The 22,994-nt window shown below is 35.9% G+C and overlaps 1 pseudogene; it reads right to left on the bottom strand.

Moving 5' to 3' along the window:
• Positions 1 to 5,596: 5,596 nt before the first annotated feature.
• LOC106143889 lies at positions 5,597 to 16,849 on the bottom strand (annotated as a pseudogene).
• Between the last annotated feature and the right edge of the window lie 6,145 nt (positions 16,850 to 22,994).

The raw sequence follows: 22,994 nt of genomic DNA, 5'->3' as shown, positions 1-22,994 counted from the left end.
AGTGTTGTGTCTGAATAGAAACCGAGAGAGTACACTGTCTAAAGCAGTAAATTTGAAGTCTGAATTGCCTTGGCAATACCAAGATGCTGAAGACTTTAGAACTGTAAAATACCTACTAAGGAAAGATGATGACAGGGAGTAGAACCAGCCTAAGGGAAAGAAGTGTGCTACAGTCAGCAAACCTGAAAGAAGTTGGAGATCTGAAGATCATTTTGACATCAGACATGGAGCTGGAGAGTTGGAGTTTGCCCAGTTGGTTTTTGGTCTTGTTTGGGTTCAATATTTCCTCACAATCCTTCCTTTCCTGTGTTTTGGAATGGCAGTATATTATCTGTGTAATTATGAATGATTTCCCACAACAATGTATATTCTGTATCATTATATGGTGGAAGAGGGGGGATTTCTGTGATCAAGTTAAATTTATTAAGAGGTGCCAATCAATAAAGCACATGCACAATACAGAACAAACCTGCTGCTACTGCAGATCCAGCCATTACACTGTCAATATCTTGCTCCCTCTGCCGTTGCGCATTCCAAAAGAGGATGAGAACCAAGTCACCAGTCATGTGTGTTCCTGTGCCTTGCTGCCAGATTGCCTCTGCACAAGAGTGTGTCCTTCACTCTACACTCAACTTTTACTTGGCTATACATGACATGCACCCCCAGAGAAGACCATACCATTGGGCTAACTTATCCCAATAAAATTGATATCAGAATTGAATTCTCACAACAGGAAGTATGTGATCTGTTTTTATTTTGCATTTAGAAGAGATTACATTTAAGAGATTGAAGAAGGACATTTAAAAGAAATCCCACACCAGCTCAGAGTTGAGAACAATAGGTGGTTATTTATTTAGGGGTAGACTCAAAATCAATATCCTCTGCTGTAACTGAGAACAGCAACCAAATCCCACAGCCAAAAAGCCAGAGATACAATAAGCACTCATCTAGCGTCTGGGTCTGTTACTTGTATTTGTACAGCCTTAGCTACTCTTTTTAAAAGTCACTAAGGTGTTCTCTCTGACCCTGTTTAACCCTGGTATATGATTCAATTTGTTTCAATTTCAATTTTCCTAGTTCTTGAATCCTGTCCCAAGCATTGAAGGCTGCTTTGTGGCATAAAGACAAGATTTGTTCTTCATAAAGAGCCTGATTCTGTGGGTCAGCATAAGTGTCCTCACCAAGAATTTGATCTTGGGAAGTCTCAAGTCCTCTTGCTTTTCCCTGTTGTTCTAAAATTTTAACCTCTTTCTTGAAATAACAACTAAACATCAACTGAGCTCATCATTTAGGACTGCTAAAACTAACTGAAGCCAATCATGTGGGGTAGGCTTATTGCTAGAAGCTCATGCCTTAACCATCTCCATAACAAATGTTGAATGCAAGTCATAAGATACTACTGCTTGTTTAATTTCTTTTAGATCATTCAATTCTATAGGTATCCATCTACTTTCTTTGGGTTCTTTTGGGCTTTTAGAACTTGATGCTTTGTCAAAGTAGATTACAGTGTAGGAAGCTAAAACCCTGGGTAAGTCATCTCTGACTACTACTGGCAATGTTGAACCCTGTCCTTGTGCCCTCTTTCCCTGTTCATCAGCTTCAATAATTTCCTTAATCATTTCAAATCATTTTACTGTTGTCTTTTGTAAAGCCTGAATCTCCTGGCCTGTATATATTTCTAATGATTTCATTGAGGCACCTAGCCTCTGATCCTCATTCCACACATGTGATACCAAGGTCTGAAGTTTCTCCTTTAAAGATAACACTTCATCCTTGGACATTATTTGGAGAGCATGCAGATTGCCATCCTGGAGAGATACTCTACCTGCTAACTTATCATAACTTTTTAACAAATTTTTATTTTAAAATTTAGCAGTATGAATTCTTTTTTTTTTTTTTTTTGGTTTTTTTCAAGACAGGGTTTCTCTGTGGCTTTGGAGCCTGTCCAGGCTGGCCTCGAATTCACAGAGATCCGCCTGCCTCTGCCTCCCGAGTGCTGGGATTAAAGGCATGTGCCACCACCGCCTGGTTTAGCAGTATGAATTCTTTCAGATAATTTCTCACTAGCCTCAGATGTGGATTCAATTTTGTCTGTCAAATTAATGTTACCCTTTTCAATTTTAGTATTAATTTTTTAGGTAACATTTGATTTTTGATGACATTAATCCTGTAAACTAGCTGTTTATTATTAGTCTGTAAACACTGTACCATTCCTAAAAGTGCCACATTCTTTCTTAATTATATAATATGAAGGAAAAAACTGAGTCTCAATATCCAATAAATGGAAGTATCACCATAACCATATGAGCCTCACAGAATACAATCCATAGTATTAGCAAAAAAGTTACTAAAAGTTTCTATATTAATGTAGTCTGACATTAATTTATTAATTACCTGTTATGAGATCTGGTAAATTGTTTTAGCTGTAATAATCTTTATTGTCCAGCAGGTGTCATGGTGGCAGAATTGTGACAAGCAGTAATGCAACTGGTGGTGACAGAAATGGTCCTGAACTGCTTTAGTTTCCTGCCTTGGTACTGGTTAAATACTGAGAAACATATTTTGCTTGACAAATTAAAAGCAATTAAATCAATTCCATACCTGGAACAAAAAGGCCAGAACTCACGGGCAGAGAGCATGAACCAGACGCTGCACAAGTAGCCATGTGGCAAGGAACCAAGCCAGGGAATTGTGCCAGGGAACATGGCAGTGGGGACAGGGGTGTGTGTGTGCTTGAGAAATTTCCAAGTAACTGCACATGATAAACTTCACTGTGGTGGGGTTTCTACAAAAAATGATTAGTTAAAAGCAAGCCATGGGGGCAGGGTTGCGAACTTTCTGGGCCACGGACTGGTTAGGCCTTTACACTGTCCACCTGGTAAGTGTGGAATCTGAATCCACATGGGTGCCAGATGAATAAGTACACTTAAAAGAAATCCTACACTAGCTCAGAGAATAATAGATGGTTATTTATTTTGGGGTAGACTCACAAATCAATATTCTCTGCTGGAACAGAAAACAGCAACCAAATCCCACAGTCAGAAAAGAGGCCAGATGTACCCTTTACATTGGTATAAATAGTATAAGAGGTCACCCCCAAGTGGGCGGGTAACTTAAAGGCTACTGGCTGTAGCATTTCCTATAGCAAGATATTGCATGAATCTCAGAAGAGACTTTGAACTTTAGATTTTATATCAGTTTGAGACTGTTATGGACTATCGGGACTTTTATAGTTGGACCAAATTCATTTTTGCATTGTATATAGCTACAGTGTTTAAGGGCCAGGGAGTGAAATGTTGTAGTATGAAAGAAGATGGTTCCCCAAAGGGAGTAGCATTATTAGAAGGTATGACTTTGTTGGAGTGAATATGACCTTGTTTGAGAAAGTATATCATTGTGGAAGTAGGCTTTGGGGTCTCATATATGCTCAAGCCATGACTAGTGGATCAAACTGCTTTGCTGTGTAATAATACTTTTGCATTTTGTAAAGATTTGTCAATCAAATTGGTTTAATAAGAAGCTGACTAGCTGTTAGCCAAACAGGAAATATAGGAACAAAGATGGGCAGAGTCAGAGGAGATGACATCAGATGAAGAGAAAGCCAGCAGTGTAGGAAATTAGCTAGTAAGCAAGAAGACACATGGTAGAAGGTGAAGGTAGATAAGAATAATAGGTTAATTTAAAATGTAAGAGTTAGCTAGTAAAAAACCTGATCTATTGGCCAAACATTTATCATTAGTATTAATTATCAGTGCTGGTTATTTGGGAATTGGTGGACAGGAAAGAAAATTCCACCTACAAATGGTGCCCAATATTTCCACATAAGGCCTTCAAAAGTATAAGGAAAGATCTTAAACACACAGAAATGTAGTCAAATGTAGCTTCTTGGTAACTAGCATTTCTGGGTTTGATTCTGTTTGCTAGCAACAAGCAGAGACAAGGCTTCTTTAAGAGACAACTTCCTGGCCCATTGCTAGCTGCCAAAAATAAAAAAGATACAACTCTTTTAAGAGGCCCTGTAGACATTAGCTCCATATAGGAAATAACAAGGCTACCTAAAGAATACAACAATTATATTTTTATTTATTAAAAGGGGAAAACTTACAAAGCAGGAATGGGAAGTCCAAGCTCAGCTGTGTCGCAAAAGTACCAGAGAGAGAGAGAGAGAGAGAGAGAGAGAGAGAGAGCTCACCTGGTCCGTGCCCCAGTTTTTTCTCTCAGGCTCCAGGAAGCTACACCTTAAAACTAGGTTCCACTTCTTAAAGATGATTGGTTAACAAAGCTTCCCCCATCATGGCCCTGCTACTGAAATGGGGTTTATGAGCAGTGGGGGTGAGGACACACTACTCTGTGGCAGTATGAATCAAAAACTCCCCAGAGTTGGAATGATAAAGTGTGGCTCTCACCAGTTAATACCTCTGTCATAAAGCTATGTTCTCAGGGAACTAAGCAGGGTGGAGCCAGCTGCCAAAATAAAAGTGGAGATCCTAGCCACAGCACTTAGCTATTAAATACTCATGTGTTCAGAAAAAGATTGCAGACATGGAGTGAAGTCAGATTCAGATGTGAAAAAACAACCTCTAAACAGGTTATAGTGTGTTTAAAGTTGTACAAAAGTTTGAGAGAGAACAGGTAAAAACAATCAGATTAACAATACTTTAAAATAATAAAGGAATGCATATATAAAAATATAATAATCCATATAAAGATGGAAAATACACAGAGAGTATGGTTTCTGTATCCAGAACAGTTTCAAGGATGCTGGCTGAGATAATCCAGGCTCATAGACTACTCTAGCCAAAATTTAACAATTATCCTGATTTTCTCAATTTTCCCCAAAGATATCAGCATTCCCAAACAACAGGAATTCGTCTATAGAGCAAGACCCCCATACCCTGCCCCCCAAAATGGTTTATGGATGTTTGTTATAATTTAAGGGGAGTTGGTTACAGTTTGTTATTTGTCATAGACAAATAATAAAGCTAAACAAAAGAGTTAAATTTAGATATCTCTTTCTAAAGGCGAAAAGAGAGATATTACATAGAAATAATAAAATAAAAGGATAAATTATTGAACCTACTTTTATACAAAAACCAACTTCCAATCTCAAAATATTTCATATTGGTATTATATTATTGATACAAATTTAAGGTTAATGTTGTTATGCTACATTATGTTTCTACTTTTGTTTAATGTATTGTGCTTATGTAGCTTGTTTTAAAATGTAATGTATAATTAAGAAATACAGGTCATCTATAATAATCAAATTTATAGTCATGTTGAGTATATTTTCAAGGTCATACACAGATATATTCAGAGAGATGATCCTCAAACACTTTAAAGACCTATAAATTATTATATTTAATATGTTTAATAACATAAGATTTTGCATGACAGTGAGACACATCTGCTTCTGGCAGCACCAATTTACTTCATAGAAGATGATGGACATAGAAGAGACTTTGTATGGAATTTACTTTCTTTTGGCAAAAACTAGTCATTTGAGCAAAAAAAAAATTCCTTTGCCTACTGAGTGTGGACCTGGCATACTGAAGCAAGGGGTTAGAACCAGAAGCAGGGGACTCGGAGCTTCTTCCTATACATCTGACTCTGTTTGTGCAAAATCTGTCATTTGGGGGCTCTGATAGATGACCTGATCCAAGAGATCACTTGGGAAGACTTCTCTATTGAGTGTAATCTCTTGGAGAGAAGGGGGCATGTCCCAGGAAAAGACTGGCTGTGACATCTTAGCAATGGTGTCCATTGTAATTTCTTCCTGTGGAGAAAAGCATCAAAACAACTCTAAGTTCTGATTCACTGGTAATTTTGGATGCAACAAATTTCATCATTTTGAACATCTAAAATTTTGAAAATAAGATAAGCTAGATAAAATGATAGTTATCTAAAGCTGAATGTACACATTTGGACTGACATACAAACACATTTTCTAATATCCTGTTTGGTATCTATGCTATGTTCTCATGTGTGAGCTGAGGAGTTCAACAGTCAATACCTCTCTCCTTTTTTGTCTTCATAAGGGTTTGCAATATTTAGACACTGTTTTAATCTTTAGCTGGATTCATTCCAAGTGTCTTCTGGGATGGCCCCTTACATATATGAAGAAACTTTTCTTCATCCTCTTTATAATCATTCACCTTGAAGAAGACTGTGGAGCCATCTGTGTCGCAACACTGTGTCAGTTTACCATGACGGTATCTGGCTGATTGAGCATTGAGATGCAACTGCCTTCTAATTATCTTTTTTCTTCATTTGTAAATTATTTTTTTTCATACAGTATATTTTTTATCATCTTTTCCATTCCCTTCTACTTGTCCCCCACCCATCCAGCTCCTCCCAGCACCCTACCAACCCAAATTAATTCTGTCTCTCTTTAAAAAGAAAAACAATCCAAGCAAACAACAACAACAATAACCCTAAAAGAAAATAAGCAAACAAACAAACAACTGAGTTAATTTTTGTTGAACAACTATTTTGGGTATAAGGCTTTTCCTGGAGTTGTGATTGATATACCTGGTACTACTCCATTGGAGGAAAAAAGCTGATTTTCCTTTTGTCAGCAGTTATCAATTTCAGATAGCTTCTTGATTAGGGTTGGGACCCCATGTCAACTTCCCCTCTCAATGCTGTGACCCTGTCTGACTTGTACATGTTCAGTTCCTATTTGAACAGCCATAAGCTCTATGAGTTGGTATGTATATTAGTCATGTTTTATCTAGACACACTATTTGCTTGGAGGCATGCACCATCTCTGGCTTTTGCAAACATAATACCCCATTTCCACTTCCACATAGATTAATGAAACTTGAGAGGAGAGGTTTGATGAAGACATCACACTTAGGATTAAATGCTCCAATGTCTCTCACTTTCTGCACATTGTCCAGTTATGGGTCTCTATGTTGATCTCCAGGTACTGACAGGGAAAAAAATACTTTCTCTGATGAGGGCTGAGTGAGGCATTGATCTTTGTGTATAACAATATGTTATTAGGAGTCACATTATTGATGTGTATAGTTCAGCAGAATTATAATAGCAGTTTTTCATCTTGGCCATTGACATATCTCATCTTAAGTTTCTGCTCTCTGTGACAGTGTTGGAAATAGACTGAGTTTCACTGAATGGATCCTAAATCAATCAAAAGTGGTAAGTTGCTTTCATTATAACCATGCCACTATTACACCTGTATATATAATAGGAAAGTCAGTGCTACGAGTTGCAAGATTTGTAGCTGGTTGATGTTGATTTCTCTTTTCTCCTACAGTAGTGGCAAAAGTCACTACCATCACAATTAACACTAATTAGGGGTGAATCTTCTGGTCAAGCACTAGCCAGTCTTCTTTATATTCAATGACATAACCAAGTGTTGTCTTCAGGAATAAGGTCTTACTGTCACCCTGTGGAGAGCAACTAATAGCCTTGACAATAGCCTGTGGTGTTTGTGAAGTACCTTAGGAATCTTTGTGCTAGTAATTCAAAATGATACAACCCATTGCTGGTACTGGCGGTTATATATAAGACGTCTAGTGGAGCATAATCCCCTTCCCATTATATGGTGGCTCTATTTAAATTCTTTCCATACATGTGTATATGAATGATGCTTTCACAGTAGTAGGCTTTTGTGTGCTTTTCAAAGGTCCTTTAGTATTAGTTGTCCATCCAAGATTACCTCTTTGATGCTGCACTCACATCCCCTTTCAGATTTAAAATTCATATTCTAGTTTTGCCTTTGTTTTTATAATATGACATTCTATGTTCCTTTTCCTGGGAGAACCCCTTCTTCCCTATCCTTAATCCAGACTTCTATGGTTTTACAGATTATAAATACATTTAAAGCTTAAAGACCATCATCTTCATATAAGACAGAAAATGTAGTATTTGTCATTGAAGGACTTGGTTTCCTCACGCAGGATGTTTTTTTTTTCCTACTTCCATTCATTTACCACAAATACATTAACATGCACTGAGCATCAGGTACTGAGACAATTTTTCACATTTAGAAATACAGTTTATTATTTCTTAGGCAAGTGAGGAGTTATATTTAAAGGTAACAGATTTGGATAGCAGTCATAAATTAGAAACTTCAAAGTCTAGGACTCTTTCCCACTTGATGTGTCAATTTCCAAGGGGAACTAAACTATAAATGGAGAGGTCTCCATACCTCATAGAAAAAAGATTCAGCAACATTACTGCATCCAGATCTAACATTGTGCAAGAGAAATTTTCTTGGAGTCAGAAATTTTCTGTACTTATTAATCAACATTATGTCCACATATCGGATTTACTTATTAAAGTTTCTGAGAATAACTTCTGTGATGGAGGAACTAGGTTTTATTTTAGGGAGAAGATATTTTATTTTGAGACATTGTCTTGTTCTGTATTTCAGATGGCAATAGAATTTAGTATGTAGCTCATATTTCATTAAAACTCACAGAAACCCTTCTGTCTAAGCCTTCTAGGTGTTGTGATTGTAGACATGAGCCACCATGTCTGACAAGGCACTGTAATTTTTTAAAAGAAGTTTTTTATTTTTTGTGTGGGTTGTATGTTACTTGCATGTGTATCCATGGTTATTTTACTCGCATGTAGAGTCTAGAAAGAACTTTGGATCTCCTGACTGGAGTTACAGATAGTTGTGAATCAAGTGTTGGGAACTAAACATGAATTCTCTGAAAAAGCAGTTAGTTCATCTGACTGCTGAGGCATCTCTCCCGCCCACAGGACTTGCTTTTAAATTTTGATGAATTTTAAATTACTCAAACATAGTCAATGGTGATGTATTGGCAGTTGTGAGAACTTCATTCATAGATCAGGCAATGCCAAATAAGAATTCTTCGATCTTCTGGATTTATAATTGTCCAGCAAACTCAAATGTGAGGATTGTTGGATTGTTTTCCTATATGACTGGTCAGTAAGCTTTCATGTATGAAAAGACTGCCAACAGCGGATCATTCATGCTGGGGTCCACCACCCCAGGTGCCAGGGAGCATCTTGCCTTGGGGAAGAAAGTAAATCTATACACACTGTGATTATGTTTTACAGATAGGCATCAATACCTAGTGATTTGGTGTGCTTGGCTTTTATCTTGTGAAGTTATTTAAAGAAGAACACACATGGCTTAAAGCCTCAGGGAATAATGACATAAAATAGGAAAGTGTAAGAGGAAGAAAAGCAAGCCTCTCAATCTGTAAAAGGCTCACCCCCCTTTCAGTCACCTCCAGATATTCTCTCTCTCTCTCTCTCTCTCTCTCTCTCTCTCTCTCTCTCTCTCTCTCTCTCTCGACGGGGTTTCTCTGTGGCTCCTAGAACTGGCTCTTGTAGGTCTTAAATTCCTAAAATCTACTGCCTCTGTAGGGTTTAAAGGCATACTCCACCATGACCAGCCTCTATCTAAACTCCATGTCTAAATAAACTCTTACAGAATACTTTAAATATTGACACACTGGTTAAACTCCAGCCTGCACTACATCAAATACCAGCATTTAGTAGAAGAAGAAAAATGGATGGATATTGACTGGGAGATGGGGGTTAAGGAGAGAAATACAGGATGGATTGATTTGATGTGGGATTCCCCTCTGTATGTTGTGATTACAATTAATGGATAAAGAAAACTGTCTTGGGCCTGCTCAGTTATTATAGGTAGGCAGAGAAAACTAAACTGAATGCTGGGAGATAGAAGGCAGAGTCAAGACAGAAGCCATGTAGCCCCGCCAGAGAGAGAGGGCAGTTGGAACTTTAGCCAGTAAGCCATAGCCATGTGGTGATGCACAGATTAATAGAAACGGGTTAAATTAATATGTAAAGAAGGAAGAGTCAGGAAGACGCCATAGAACTGCCACTGGAGACAGATATAATGAAACTTTGCTGGGAGGCCACAACCTCATCGTGATGCAGAGATTAATAGAAATGGGTTAAATTAAGATGTAGGAGTTTGCCAATAAGAAGCTAAAGCTAATGGGCAAAACAGTGATTTAAATAATATAGTTTCTGTGTAATTATTTGGGGACTAAGCGGTTGGGAACTAACTAGCAGCCTCCTCCTACATTGGGTTTATGGTGATGTTGTTCATTAAAAAAATCTAGAGGTAAAATTTAGGTTTTTATTTTATTATTATTATTATTTTCTCATATACATTTATAAATATACAAATATATATATGTATATATATACATAAAACCAGTGAAGTATATACATGTATGTACTTCACTGGTTTTTATCCCAATTGCCCTCCACCATTATTTCTCCATCTCAATCACTTATCCTCTTCCTCTTTCAAACAGTCCCCTTTACACACTTGAATGTGTATGTATGCACACACACACACACACCTGCATATAAAGAAAGCATGTGGCATTTATTATTGTGCATCTGTATTATGCTGACTAATATGATAAGTTCAAAAACCATTTTTCAATTATTGACTTAATTCCATAATTTAATTCTTCTTCTACCTTTGAATAAAGTCTTTGTTTCTTCTGTTTATATAGCAGCAACAGATATGACTGTGAAACTCTGTTGTTTAATGACTAAACTTCCTTTGAGTCTATACTCTAGAGTGATATTATAGTCATATGATAGTTCTGCCTTAATATTTTGAGAATTCTTCACTCTGATGTTTACAGTAGCTGCACTTATGACAAAGCTTCTTCATTTCTTGCTCCCTCTCCATATTTGGTTTTGGTTTCTTTGTTTCCTTGGTGATAGCTTTTCTGACTCTGTTGAGATGGAATTTGTGTACACTTTTAAATTTATTTAATGGCTTTCAATTGTGAACCTTCTTTTTACATATTTATAGAACACTTGTATTTGTATTGGGACCTGTCTATTCAATTAATTTGCCTATTTACTGCTTATTTAATTTTTGATGTCTAAATTTTATTTTTTAATAGATTCTATATATCAATCCTAAATTACATGTGTAGGTGACTGTTGCAGGGTCCAAGCAGGTGTCTTTTCAAAGAGAGGGGGAAGTAGGTACAGAACCAATGATGCAGGCACTGGGCACAGGTTGAAATAAGTTCCATTAATTTTAGGAAGAAGTAAGACTTATATATCCCCCACCCTGCCCAGGTGGAAGGATCCACTGAACCAGCATTTGCTGGGGTGTGGTCAGTGTCCATAGGTCCACATCATCTCTCAGACTCAGCTGCTATTGTCAGCTGCCTTCTGACAGACCCAGGCTGGCTTTCAGAAAATATCTAGTATGCATGCTTTTACTATCAGTCTAGTCTGGCTTGTTCGTAGGACCATTGAGGCTTAGTCATCTCAGAGGTGACAAAGATTTTCTCCCAATATGTAATCTATTTCTGCACACTGTTCAAAGTTTTCCTTGTTGTGTAGAGACTTTTTACAAATCTTCCAATCCCATTTGTCAATTTATGGGATTATTTCCTAAATTAATGGATTACTTTCTGACACACTGACTTTGTCTGTATCTTGAAGAGTTGTTCCAGGTTCTCTCTACATGTTTTAAAATTTACATGGCTTTATATTAAGGCTTTCAATTCATTTTGAAAGATATAAATCTAAATTTATTATTCTACATGTGGATATCCAGTTTTCTTATCACTGGATTAAAAAGGCTCTTTTTACAAATTGTGTTTTGGCACCTTCATCAAAAATTAGGTGATTACAAATGCATGGATGTGTTTCCAAATCTTATCTTTAATTTTACTGGTCAATGTATGTATTTCATTGCTAATACTTTGTGTTTTGCTACCATATTTCTGTCATAGAACTTGATGCCATGTATGGTGATACTTCCATTGTTTTCCTTTCTTTCAGGGTTGTTTTGGCAATCCTTGGTCTCTTTTATTTCCAAATGAAGTTTATGAATCTGTTTTTAGATTTTTGTAGTGTGTCATTGTAATTTCAAAGAATATCATTGAGTCAACATATTATATTAATTATGGCAAGCTAAGAGTTAAGAAGACCTTTCTGTCTTCTAGTATCTTCTTCAATGTTTTGTTCAGCATCTGAAATTTTTCACTATAGATGATATTTTTGTTACCTAGGTATATTCTCAAGTAATTAGTTTACCTTTGAAACTGTTGTAAATGGGATATCTTTGTTAATTTTTTCTCTGTAAAAATATTATTATTATTTAGAAAATCCACTGAATTAGTCAATTGATTTGATATCCTATTCATTTGCTAGAGGTTATTTTTCAGCTGTGCATGATATGATAGAGGGTATATGAATTTTTTTCCAGAGTGGTGTGATTTCTTCTGAAAACAGGAAAATTTATCTTCTACCTTTCTATTCATATATCTTTCATATCTTTATCTTATTGATTCCTCTTTAAAATTCTGGAGGAGTTTGATGGTCTGGTTAGCATTTTCCTTGCTTGTAGACTATCACCACTTCAATATTATTGCTTTTTATGAAGTTGGTAAATTCATTTTGATATCTTGCTTTTGGTTTTGTAGGTCATTGTGTATAGAAATTTATTCCTCTTGTTTGGCTTTTCAGGGTTTTTTTAATATAAATTTCAAAGTATTTTCTAATAACCTCTGAGTTTCTTTAGCACATGTTATTGTGTCCTACTCACTCTCCTTCTGTTTGGCTCGACTTTGCTAGGCTTACTTGTTTTTCAGAGGCAGTTCTTTGTTTTGCAGTGTCTTGGCAGAGTTCTGTGTATTCCTAGTGTATTAACTTCTGCCTTCATCTTTATTATTTCTTTCCAATCACTACTTTTAAATTTGGTATGTTCTTGTTTTCTGAAGATCCTAAGGTACATAATATATTCAATTATTTGTGACCTGAGTTTTTACTCTGAACACTCTTGGTTTTACATTTTCCTTTAGAAGTACCTTTGATAAATTCCAAAGGTAATTTCAGTTTCATGTCAGTTCATTTCAGGAACTTTAAAATTTCCTCCTTGATTTCTTTCCTAAAGTGCATTATCAGTTGAGCTTGAATACTTAATCTCTATATAGTTCCATCATTTAGTTGGATTATCTTATTATTAATTTAGTGTTATATTCCATAATAATCTGATAAGAAATAAGAAATTATTTTGATTCTTTTTGTATTTTTAAATATTTCTTGAGTAACCTAAATAGTAATCTTGGGTCTTGATGTAGATTGTTTTCCTAATTTTCTGAGAAATTGCTATACTTATTTTCATAGTGGCTGTACAAATTTACATTTCCACCAGTAATGGAGGAACATTTTCCTTGTCCCACATATTCTCCAGCATAAGCAGTCATGAGTGGTTTTTTTCTTAATCATTCTGACAGGTGTAAGATGGAATCTCAGAGTTATTTTGATTTGCATTTCTCGAATGGCTAAGGATGTTGACAAATTGAAATTTGCAGGAAAATGGATAGATCTAGAGAAAAAAACATATTGAATTCGGTAACCCAAACTCAGAAAGATGAATATAATGTGTACTCATTCATAAGTGGCTTCTAGACAAAGCAAAGAAAAAACATCCTACAGTCTACTTCCCCAGATAATGTAGACAATAAGAAGAACCCTAAGAGATACATAAATGTATCTTCATAGAAAGGAGAAAAAGATAAGATCTTTGATTAAGTTGGGTTTATGGGCATTGGAGAAGAGGGTAGAAGGGGAAGGGGAAGAAGGGATGGGAGCAGAGAAAATGTATAGCTCAATAAAAACAATAAAAAAGAAAAACTCTATATTCTATAACTGGGTAGAATATCCAACAGGTCATGTAATATATAGTGCAGGTAAACTCTGAAGTTTCTTTGTTTATTTTTATTCCACATGACTTATCTGTTGCTGAGAGTGTAGTATTGATTTCATCTATCATTATTGCATGAGCATCCATCAGTTCTTTTATATCTATCTGCAAGGTTTTATGAGGTTAGAAACTTCACTTTTATATATTTATAACTGATATATATTTTTGGTAAATGCTCCCTTTATTAAAACTTAGGGCCGTTCTTCATCTCTTCTGACACATGTTTGTTGGAATGTTACTCTATCAGATTTCACAAACATTCTTCCAGCATATTTTTTGCTTTTATTTGCTTGTTGAAATGGTTTCTGCTCTCTGAAAGAAGAAATACCAAACTCTAAGATGTTTCCTAGAAGCAACAAAGTTGAATTTCTCATATATATATACAGTTGACTCACCTGTATTTTTAGATTTTTAGGTAAAAAGTGTAGGCTGTTTTCATTTTTTTGGTTATTATTAAAGCAGACATACATACAGGCAAACCACCATAAAAATAACATAAAATAAAGTATTATATACATTAAATGTACATATATATGTGTTTTAGTTAAGATTTTTATTGCTGTAAAGTGATACTATGACTCCAGCAACTCTTATAAAGAAAACATTTAATTGAGGGAGGCTCACTTACAGTTTCAGTTCAGTCCATTATGATCATAAAGTGGAGCATAGACCTGGCAATGTGTACCATATGTGGTACTGAAGCAGAGTGTTACATCTTATACAAACATGAAGTTGATTGTTAAACTAGGTGGTATCTTGAATATTAGAAACCTCAAAGCCCACCTACACAGTGGCATACTTCCTTTTACACAGCCACAATCACTTTAAATATGCAACATATCCTAATAGTGCCACTCCCTATGAGGTTATGGAGGCCAAATACATTCAAAACTATCAAATATATACACATACATCGTCTTTGCTACCTCCATCCTGTTCTATCCTTCTGCTTCCACATTCCCTTCTGCCCCAACTCCATGCACCCAATTTTCTCAGGAGATCTTGTCTATTTCCCCTTCCCAGAGGTATCCATATATGTTTCTCTTAAGATTCTCTTTGTTATCTAGCTTCTCTGGGGTCAAAGACTATAGGCTGGTTATCATTTGCTTTACATCTAATATCCACAGTGAGTACATACTGTGTTCATCTTTCTGGGTCTGGATTGCCTCATTCAGAATGGTATTTTTCTAGTTCTATCCATTTGCATGCAAATTTTGATATGTCATTGTTTTTTACTGCTGAGTAGTACTCCATTGCGTAATTGTATCACATCTTCTTTATCCATTCTTTGGCTGAGGAGCATCTAGGTTGTTTCCAGATTCTGACTATTACTATGAACACAGTTGAACAAATGTCCTTGTAGTATGATTGCACATTTTCTGGGTATATGACCATTAGTGGTATTGCTAAGTCCTAAGGTAGGTTGATTCCCAGTTTTCTACGAAACTGCCATACTGATTTCCAGAGTGGTTTTTCAACTTTGCATTCTCACCACTAATGGAGAAGTATTCTCCTTACTCTGCATCCTCTCCAGCATTAGCTATCATTGGTGATTTTGATTTTAACCATTCTGACAGGTATCTGATGGTATCTTAGAACTGTGATGGTGGAAGATGGTATCACTGAATTGTGATGGAGATGGGTGGGTTTGGGTGTAGAGTGGGATGTCATAAACCACATGTTTTTGACAGTGACCTGGGCTGTGGTCAAGATACATGGGTTCGTACGTTTTAGGATTGAGGTGTATGGATTAGAAATGTTAGATAGGAAGAACAGAGATGAACAAAACACATAGGATAGTCCTGGGAGAGCAACTCAGTGGATACAGAATGTTTAATTTGCCTGAGTTTATATTTCATATGCTTTTACACACCAATATAAAATGGGGAAGACGGTAAAGAAAGACTGCTTTAACGTGACACAAGACAGCCAGAATAGTTCCTTGCTTCAGTACTTGAGACATCAAGCCACTATTTCCTGAGTAAAGCATTTGATGTTTTGGGCAGGAAAGACAGTGATTACACTCTAGACCATGTGTCCTGTATGCAACCACCTCTTTTGTCAAACATCCTATTTTAAATGAAGGGGCAAACTTAATGTACAGAACACCAAGGTCAACCTAGGTCAGTGTGTTTAGCCACACCTATTGTCAACAACTTTAAAAGAGCAAAAATAAACACAAACTCTCTGACTTCCAGTCAAGGTGAAATAGGCTCACATTTGTGGGTCCCCACAGTGGTACTTGTAGATTACAGGGTCCAATTAATACAAGATTGCTGGAGAAGTCTTCCTGTAGTAGGCTTGCTTGATGGCTGGCTAGTGGACCTGAGGCAGGTGGGAACGGTGCCTGGGGTTTTGCCCCAAGGCCTAAGGTCTAGAGACTGGGCTGTCCAGATGGAGAGCTGTTCACTCACCTCTTGATCTGTTCTGTGCAGTCACAGTCGCATCAGAGAACCTCTGAGGACACAGGGGGATCAGTCTGTAATATTTTCATGTGTTAGTTGAGTCTACTGGTGATGCTTTTTCCTGTGGTTTAAAAAATTCTAATTCAGTTTTTCATTTCTATTATCCTTTTTTTTAAAAAAAAAAATATCAGTTTCCTTAATGAATTTCCAAACAGATGATGTTGACATTCCTCTGAAAGGTCTGAACTAATATCCTCACTTAATTCACATGTTTGTTTGTATCCTTTTTGAAGTCATTAGCAAATGTATTTTTTTTATATTCATAGGATTTATTTCCAGTGTGTTTTCTTTTAAGCACTTGAATATAACTTTGATAAGCAAAGGCTTTGCCACACTGCTTAATTTTAGACTGTTTTTTTCCAGTATGTGTTTTTATCATTCCTTAGAAAGAGGGTGTCATTAGAAAAGGCTTTACCATATTGAGTATACACTGAAAGTTTCTTCTCACCATTTTGGTTTCTTTCAATCCTTGCATTCTTCTAGAACATTGCCAATGTTCTTCAGTGTTATGGTCTTCCCAAATGTATCCTATAGAAATGAGGTTCTTGTAGGTCTCCAGCATTACATCTTTATAGAGATTCTTCTGGGAAGGATTCAGCAAATCCCACTCTTCTCAGGTGAAGTTGATGTGCACATCATCATAGGTCACTGCCTTCATGTTTTTGTTTCCCAGCTCACTAAAGCTCTCAGTTCATCATCTCCGTGTAGCAGCAAATACACCACAGCACAGGAAACCTCTGGTGCCAAACCCATTAGCAAATGAGATATATAAGCCAACAGATAAACAAATTGAAACACAGAAACATAAGAAACATGAAAAACAAAACAATATGATTCCCTGAGAAGACTCCTACTTTGTGGTTGTTAACATTCCTAATGCTGCAATCCTTTAATACATTTGCTAATGGATTGCAGCATTAGGAATGTTTATCTGTTGTCTTATATATCTCTTTCCTTATCATTTACAGATCTTAATGAGCAGGCTGTTGATGAGGTCTCACTCTCCAGATTGAGGCAGAAAAGAAACAACTAATTGCTCTATTGGCAACAAAGAAAATACAAAATTATGCTTAAAATGAGATTTAAGCCTACTAGTGTATAAGCCATCATCATAGAACCAAAGGTCTCAAAAATAAGTAATTTATTATGCAATTATGATTTTCACAGAAAATGTAGAAATAGTAATAAAATGAAATAAAGGAAGAAGTAACAGAACAGGAAAGAGGCAAGGTTGAGTAAAAACAAGAAAAAAAGAGTGAAGAAAAGTTTTATGAAAGAAGTGAAAAAAGCAAGAGAAATATTTCCTAGTGCAAAAAAATAAATAAAATAGATGAGTAAAATGGAATGAGAAACACATAAAAGTCCTTTATAAGGTATGACAATGTCAAAATATTGCTAAGTTATAATAAAGGAATAAAGGAGAAAACACAAGGTTTATAATTTAAAAAGTCAAAAAAGGGGAGAAAATAAATTGTCCAAAAATTAAAAAATTCATAGAAGAATCAGATAGATGTATGAGGAATATAAAAGATTAAATTAACAATACTACTAAAAGTAAGGGAGTAAAGGGAGAAACACCAGGTTAAATAGAAGTGTTGGAGCAGTCTAAAACTCCACAACCCACATGCCCTGGGGTGCTGAGTCTTTCAGTCCAAGTAAATGGAAGTGGGGTAAGTACACAGTATTAGATTACCTCTATTCTGACTCTCAAAAGTCTTATTCATCAACCATCCTGATACTCTGTACAACTGTGGTTATCAAATTGGAATTCTCAATTTTAACAACAATCTCCATCACAGATATGTCTCCAGAGGGTAATCTACTACTGAACATAGATTTGAAACTATCAGATTCTGACGTTATTCTGAGAAATGTAGTTTTATCTAAGTTATCAAATTGTCTAAGGACTCTATGAATTGAATTTTAGATTCCTGAAGTTTGTGGAGTATCTGTCCCCTACTTTCTATTGCTATATCCTGGGGCCATTTCCCACTTCCAGTCAGTGACAGGTTTATTTTAGGCTCTATATCTGATGACAGTTCCTTGGTCTTATATTCCTGGGCTGCCTCAGTTATAAAGAGTAGATTTTTGTCCAGATGGTGCATGGCCACAGCTTTTGGAATTAAGGGTAATGGTAAAACTGAGCTGCTCTCCAGTGCTTTTCCCTCCAGTCAGAAAATTTAGTACTTTAAGAAAACCATCAAGCCGGGCGGTGGTGGCGCACGCCTTTAATCCCAGCACTCGGGAGGCAGAGGCAGGCAGATCTCTGGGAGTTCGAGACCAGCCTGGTCTACAAGAGCTAATTCCAGGACAGGCTCCAAAACCACAAAGAAACCCTGTCTCGAAAAACAAAAAAAATAAAAAAGAAAACCATCAAGTAGATTTGACACCTGTGATCATTATGGGGAAATTCTGTGGTAAGACTATCTGTGTCTTTCTCCCAAGCTTCTTATCTTCATTTTTAAATCTTATATTGCCTCTTTCTGCTAAGGCACCATGAGGCTACAGTTATACCTTGACTACTTTTTTTTTGTTTTTTTGTTTTTTGACGGAGTCCTCCTGTTCTTTTAGCTATCACATTGCTTCCTTTCTATGTGAAATTTCAATGTTTTTCCCATGTTTCTCTTTTTAGAATGAGGGCATTCTTTGTTGCTTCTACATTGCATCTTCCTCAAAATAAAAAATTTTGCCTTATTTCTAGGTAATGAGCACTATCTATCTCCACCATGGTCTCACTATGTACTTTTGGCAGGCTTGAAACTCACTATGAAGACCAGGCTTGTCTGAAATTTATTAAGAACCTGTGTCTCTGTCTGCCTTTGGAGTGTTGAGATTCAAGGTGCACTCAGCACACCTAGCTGATGTATTTTTTTTCCTTATCTGTGAGACTATAAAATAATTATATTATTTCCATATGCCCTCTCATCCCTCCAAATCCTCCTCCAGGCCTTTCCTTCCTGTCTTTCAAATTCACAGCCTCTTTTTGCAATAATTGTGACATGCTTTTGTGTGTTTACATATGAATATATATTCATAAATACATAAGCCTAACCTTCTAAGTCTGTATAATAGAGCATGATATGTATGCTTTCAAAACCAACAATTTGGGATTGAGTAGCCAATTTTTATGTTTTTCCCTGAAAAGACTATTTCTACCATTCTCTGCATTCCTTAATTGTTTACTGTTTTTGGTTTAAGGTTGAGACCTCATTGTCCTTCTTTCATTCACTTTGGCATGGTCATTGCTATTGTCCCTGTTCAACTCCCATTTTGTCAGTCATATTGGTTAGACTTTATGAATATAACTTCTGAAAATACTAGTAGGCACAGTCTTACAAAAAAACTTTCTGATTCTCTGAATTTTCCAAACTTTGCAACCCATTTCCTGAAATGTTCTATGTCTTAGATGTGGAAGTAGTTTTATAGATATTTCCATTGGAACTGGGCCCCACAGATCTATAATTTTATCAGTTCTAATTTTCTACAGTGGCTTCTGTTTCAGAGAGTTTACTTGATGACATATAAGTATGAGTATTTAGAGTGTAGTTATGTTGGTTTAGGAAAGTATTGGAGGTAGGTTCTCCTCTAAGATCCATAACTGCACATGCCCTTGATAATTAGCTAGGTTTCCAGCACCAGAAATGGTTTAATTCTTGTTGAGTGAACCTTAGAACTGATTAGAGAGCTGTTTGTCAACAAGAAGATATGTATGCCTCTACTGATCCATTAGAGTTTATCTTGTCATTATGGTAGTTGTTGTGATTCATAGGCCAAGCAAAATTTGTTCCTGCCTTCATTCGGAAATTTGCATGGAAACACAATTTTGGTACCATGAAATCTAGTTCTAGGTATGGAGGAAGCATCCAGGAAACCCGCAGCCTATGGATCTTTGGAATCTGAATCTGGTATGTGGTGTGTTCAGCAGTAGGGAATCACCTTCTACATCTGGGGTATTGACAATAGCTTATAACCTTGTGGAGGTTTCTTGGACATAGCTAACAAACAGTTTAAAAGAGAGCTTCCTGTGCCTTGTGCTAGGATTTTTGTTAGGTGGTCTTTGGCTTCTAACGCACTGTCAGATCAGATTAGAAAATCTCATTTAGACTATATATATATTTATAGAGACTTACATGTATTATGTTTTGTAAGCTAAATAGTTCATAGTATGATTTCTTAGGACATTTTCAGACATCCTTATTGTCATTTTATCTTTACCCTCCTTCTATATTTCTCTCTATTCTCCCTCTCTAGGAATTATAATAGAATTATTATATTTATTATATTGTATTATATTAATATAATTATATTATATTATATTAATAGAATTAGAAGTCCCTTTTCTCATTTTTATTCTACCATAAAAAAAAGAAATCCTCACAATTTAGTGTCTAAGTTTTTTCAATAACACAAAGAAATAAAGTGGTATATTAGGTAATAATCATACATAATATCCTGCTTTGCTTTTTCTTGATAGTATTTTCAATTAATACTGTTCTATGATGGATGGATCCTTGTGGCATCCATTATGCTATGTTAATATTGTCCAGTTACTATGTATAACATTATTTCAAGTTCATTTTGTATTCATTTGAAAATGTAGAGTTTGGTGGCACTTAGGACATATTTCAGAATTGTCCTCTGTTTAACCCTTTGTAATGCATGTATACTTTACTTCATATAAGTTCACATAGATTTTATAAGCCGTTAAAAAGGAAGTTGCTTCATTAAAATTCTCTCAATTCAAGTCATGGAAAGAAAATAAGTTAAAAGTTTAGAACCAAAGAAAAAGGAAAGAAACCAGAACATAGTAAAGCTATTCTTTTAACAAGAGTATTTAAAGACAAGTGCTTCTTTAGTTTGGTGTCAGCTTCCAAATTTCCCTGAAGAGAACCAGAATTAATTGTATTTATCTGATCATACCACTTTTAGTTTGATCTTGATGGCCCTTGATAGCTGAGTATATATTAATTCATGCTTATTTTGTTGTTGTTGTTTATTTTTCTGAGTGGTTTTATTTTTGTGATTTTAACCTGCTGTGAACTGGACTAATCCCCAAGATGAAAGAGTAGCCACCCATTCCCAAGAACATCTCTAAACTTTATAAGACACATGTTATTTCTGGTAATGACTTTTCCTGCCTGTCTCTTGATTTTTGATATTTCCTATATGTTGACCATTCTGGAAGGACTTGAGATCTACTATTAAAAGAAGAATTTCAGTCTTCTTCTGGAGTACTCATACATAAACATATAAGAGATATCTTGAGGGTTTTTTTTTTGAGTATTATTACTTGATATAAAAATCTCAGATGATAGATTCTGAAATAGGAGCAAAGATATAAAACTAGATATTATTTCACAGGGAGCTTCTGCAGAAACAGTGTGGAGAGGTATTTTATTTAATAAAAATACCCCCACTTTACTTTTTGTGGTGATAAACATTTTCCTTGGGAATCTTCCTATACCATGTCTTTATGCTTGTCACTTTATTTGACACAATCTAAAAGTATTTGGAAACAGGAGGCTCAATTGCAAAATTTCTCCATTAGATTGTTTGTAGGTAAGTCTATGTGGCATTTTCTTGGTTAATGGTTGATGTGGGAGGGCTCATGCTACTGTGGGTGGTGCTTACTCTTGGTAGGTAGTTCTGAGTAATATAAGAAAGTGGATTGAGTAATTCGTGGAGAGCGAGTTAATAAGCAACTTTACTCCATGGTCTATATTTCAGTTCCTGCCTACAGGTTGCTGCTTGACTTCCTGCTCTAATTTCCTTTAATGACAAATTATAAGCAATCAACCAAATTTTTTTTTCTCACCCAAGTAGTTTTCTGTTATAGTGATTTATTGCAACAAGAGTGCTGTGGAAAAATTCTTTTGTACACTGTGAAGACCTGTTGTTCTCATTGTTAATAAAAAGCTGATTGGTTGATGGATAGACAGAATTTGGGGATCAGAGAGAATGCTGGGAAGAAGATGAGAGTGGGAGGAGATGCCATGAGATGTAGAGCAAGCAGAAAAGGAAGTATGTACATGAGGTAAATGAGTCTTGGAGCAGCATATGGATTAATGGAAATGGGTTAATTTAAATTATAAGAACTAACTAAAACAAGTTTAAGCTATCAATGAAATATTTATAATGAATAATAAGTCTTCGTGTGTTTATTTGGAAACTGGCTGGCAAAACAGAAAAACTCTACCTACAAATTGTCCCCAAACATCTGGCACTTATATCCACTTAAGAGATGAGAAAGCTTTAAAAAGATTCTAATTGCATGAAAATAGAGCCAAACACATCTTCCTAGTCTTGTGACTCCCATGCCCACCCCAATACAGAGATGCATTTCCTGGTAGCTACCTGCAAGCTGGACATAGCTGCCAATTGCATGTGCTAGTGCCATTCACTAGCTTAGCAGTGCCAGTGACTGACAAAGTAGTTTAAAATTTATCTCATGTGATCAAAGAACAATACAGAGGCTCAGTTAAGACAGATTCAGGTGTAAAACACCTACAGTGTCTTTACAAATATATATATAGGTTTAGGAGAGAGAAGAGAAAAGGTACATACAGTCATATGTTAAAAAATAATTTTGATATAATAAAATGAATTTCTTACTTATATGCCCATATTCTCTGTGATTTTCTTTGGGGCTTGCTAGCTGTGGAGTACCAGGTGGGACAGAAATTCCAACAAGCTGGCCATCATGTTACAAAATGTCTTTGTCTTCAAAATATGGATCTAAGGATATGTTGCTTTGAAAAAGAGGTTCTTCTTTTGTTTCCACATAGAATAAGAACCTGCTGAAT

The sequence above is a fragment of the Microtus ochrogaster genome, chromosome 10 (genome assembly GCF_000317375.1).
Source record: "Microtus ochrogaster isolate Prairie Vole_2 chromosome 10, MicOch1.0, whole genome shotgun sequence".
NCBI classification, from domain to species: domain Eukaryota; kingdom Metazoa; phylum Chordata; class Mammalia; order Rodentia; family Cricetidae; genus Microtus; species Microtus ochrogaster.
This window is presented reverse-complemented; position numbering and strand designations above follow the sequence as displayed.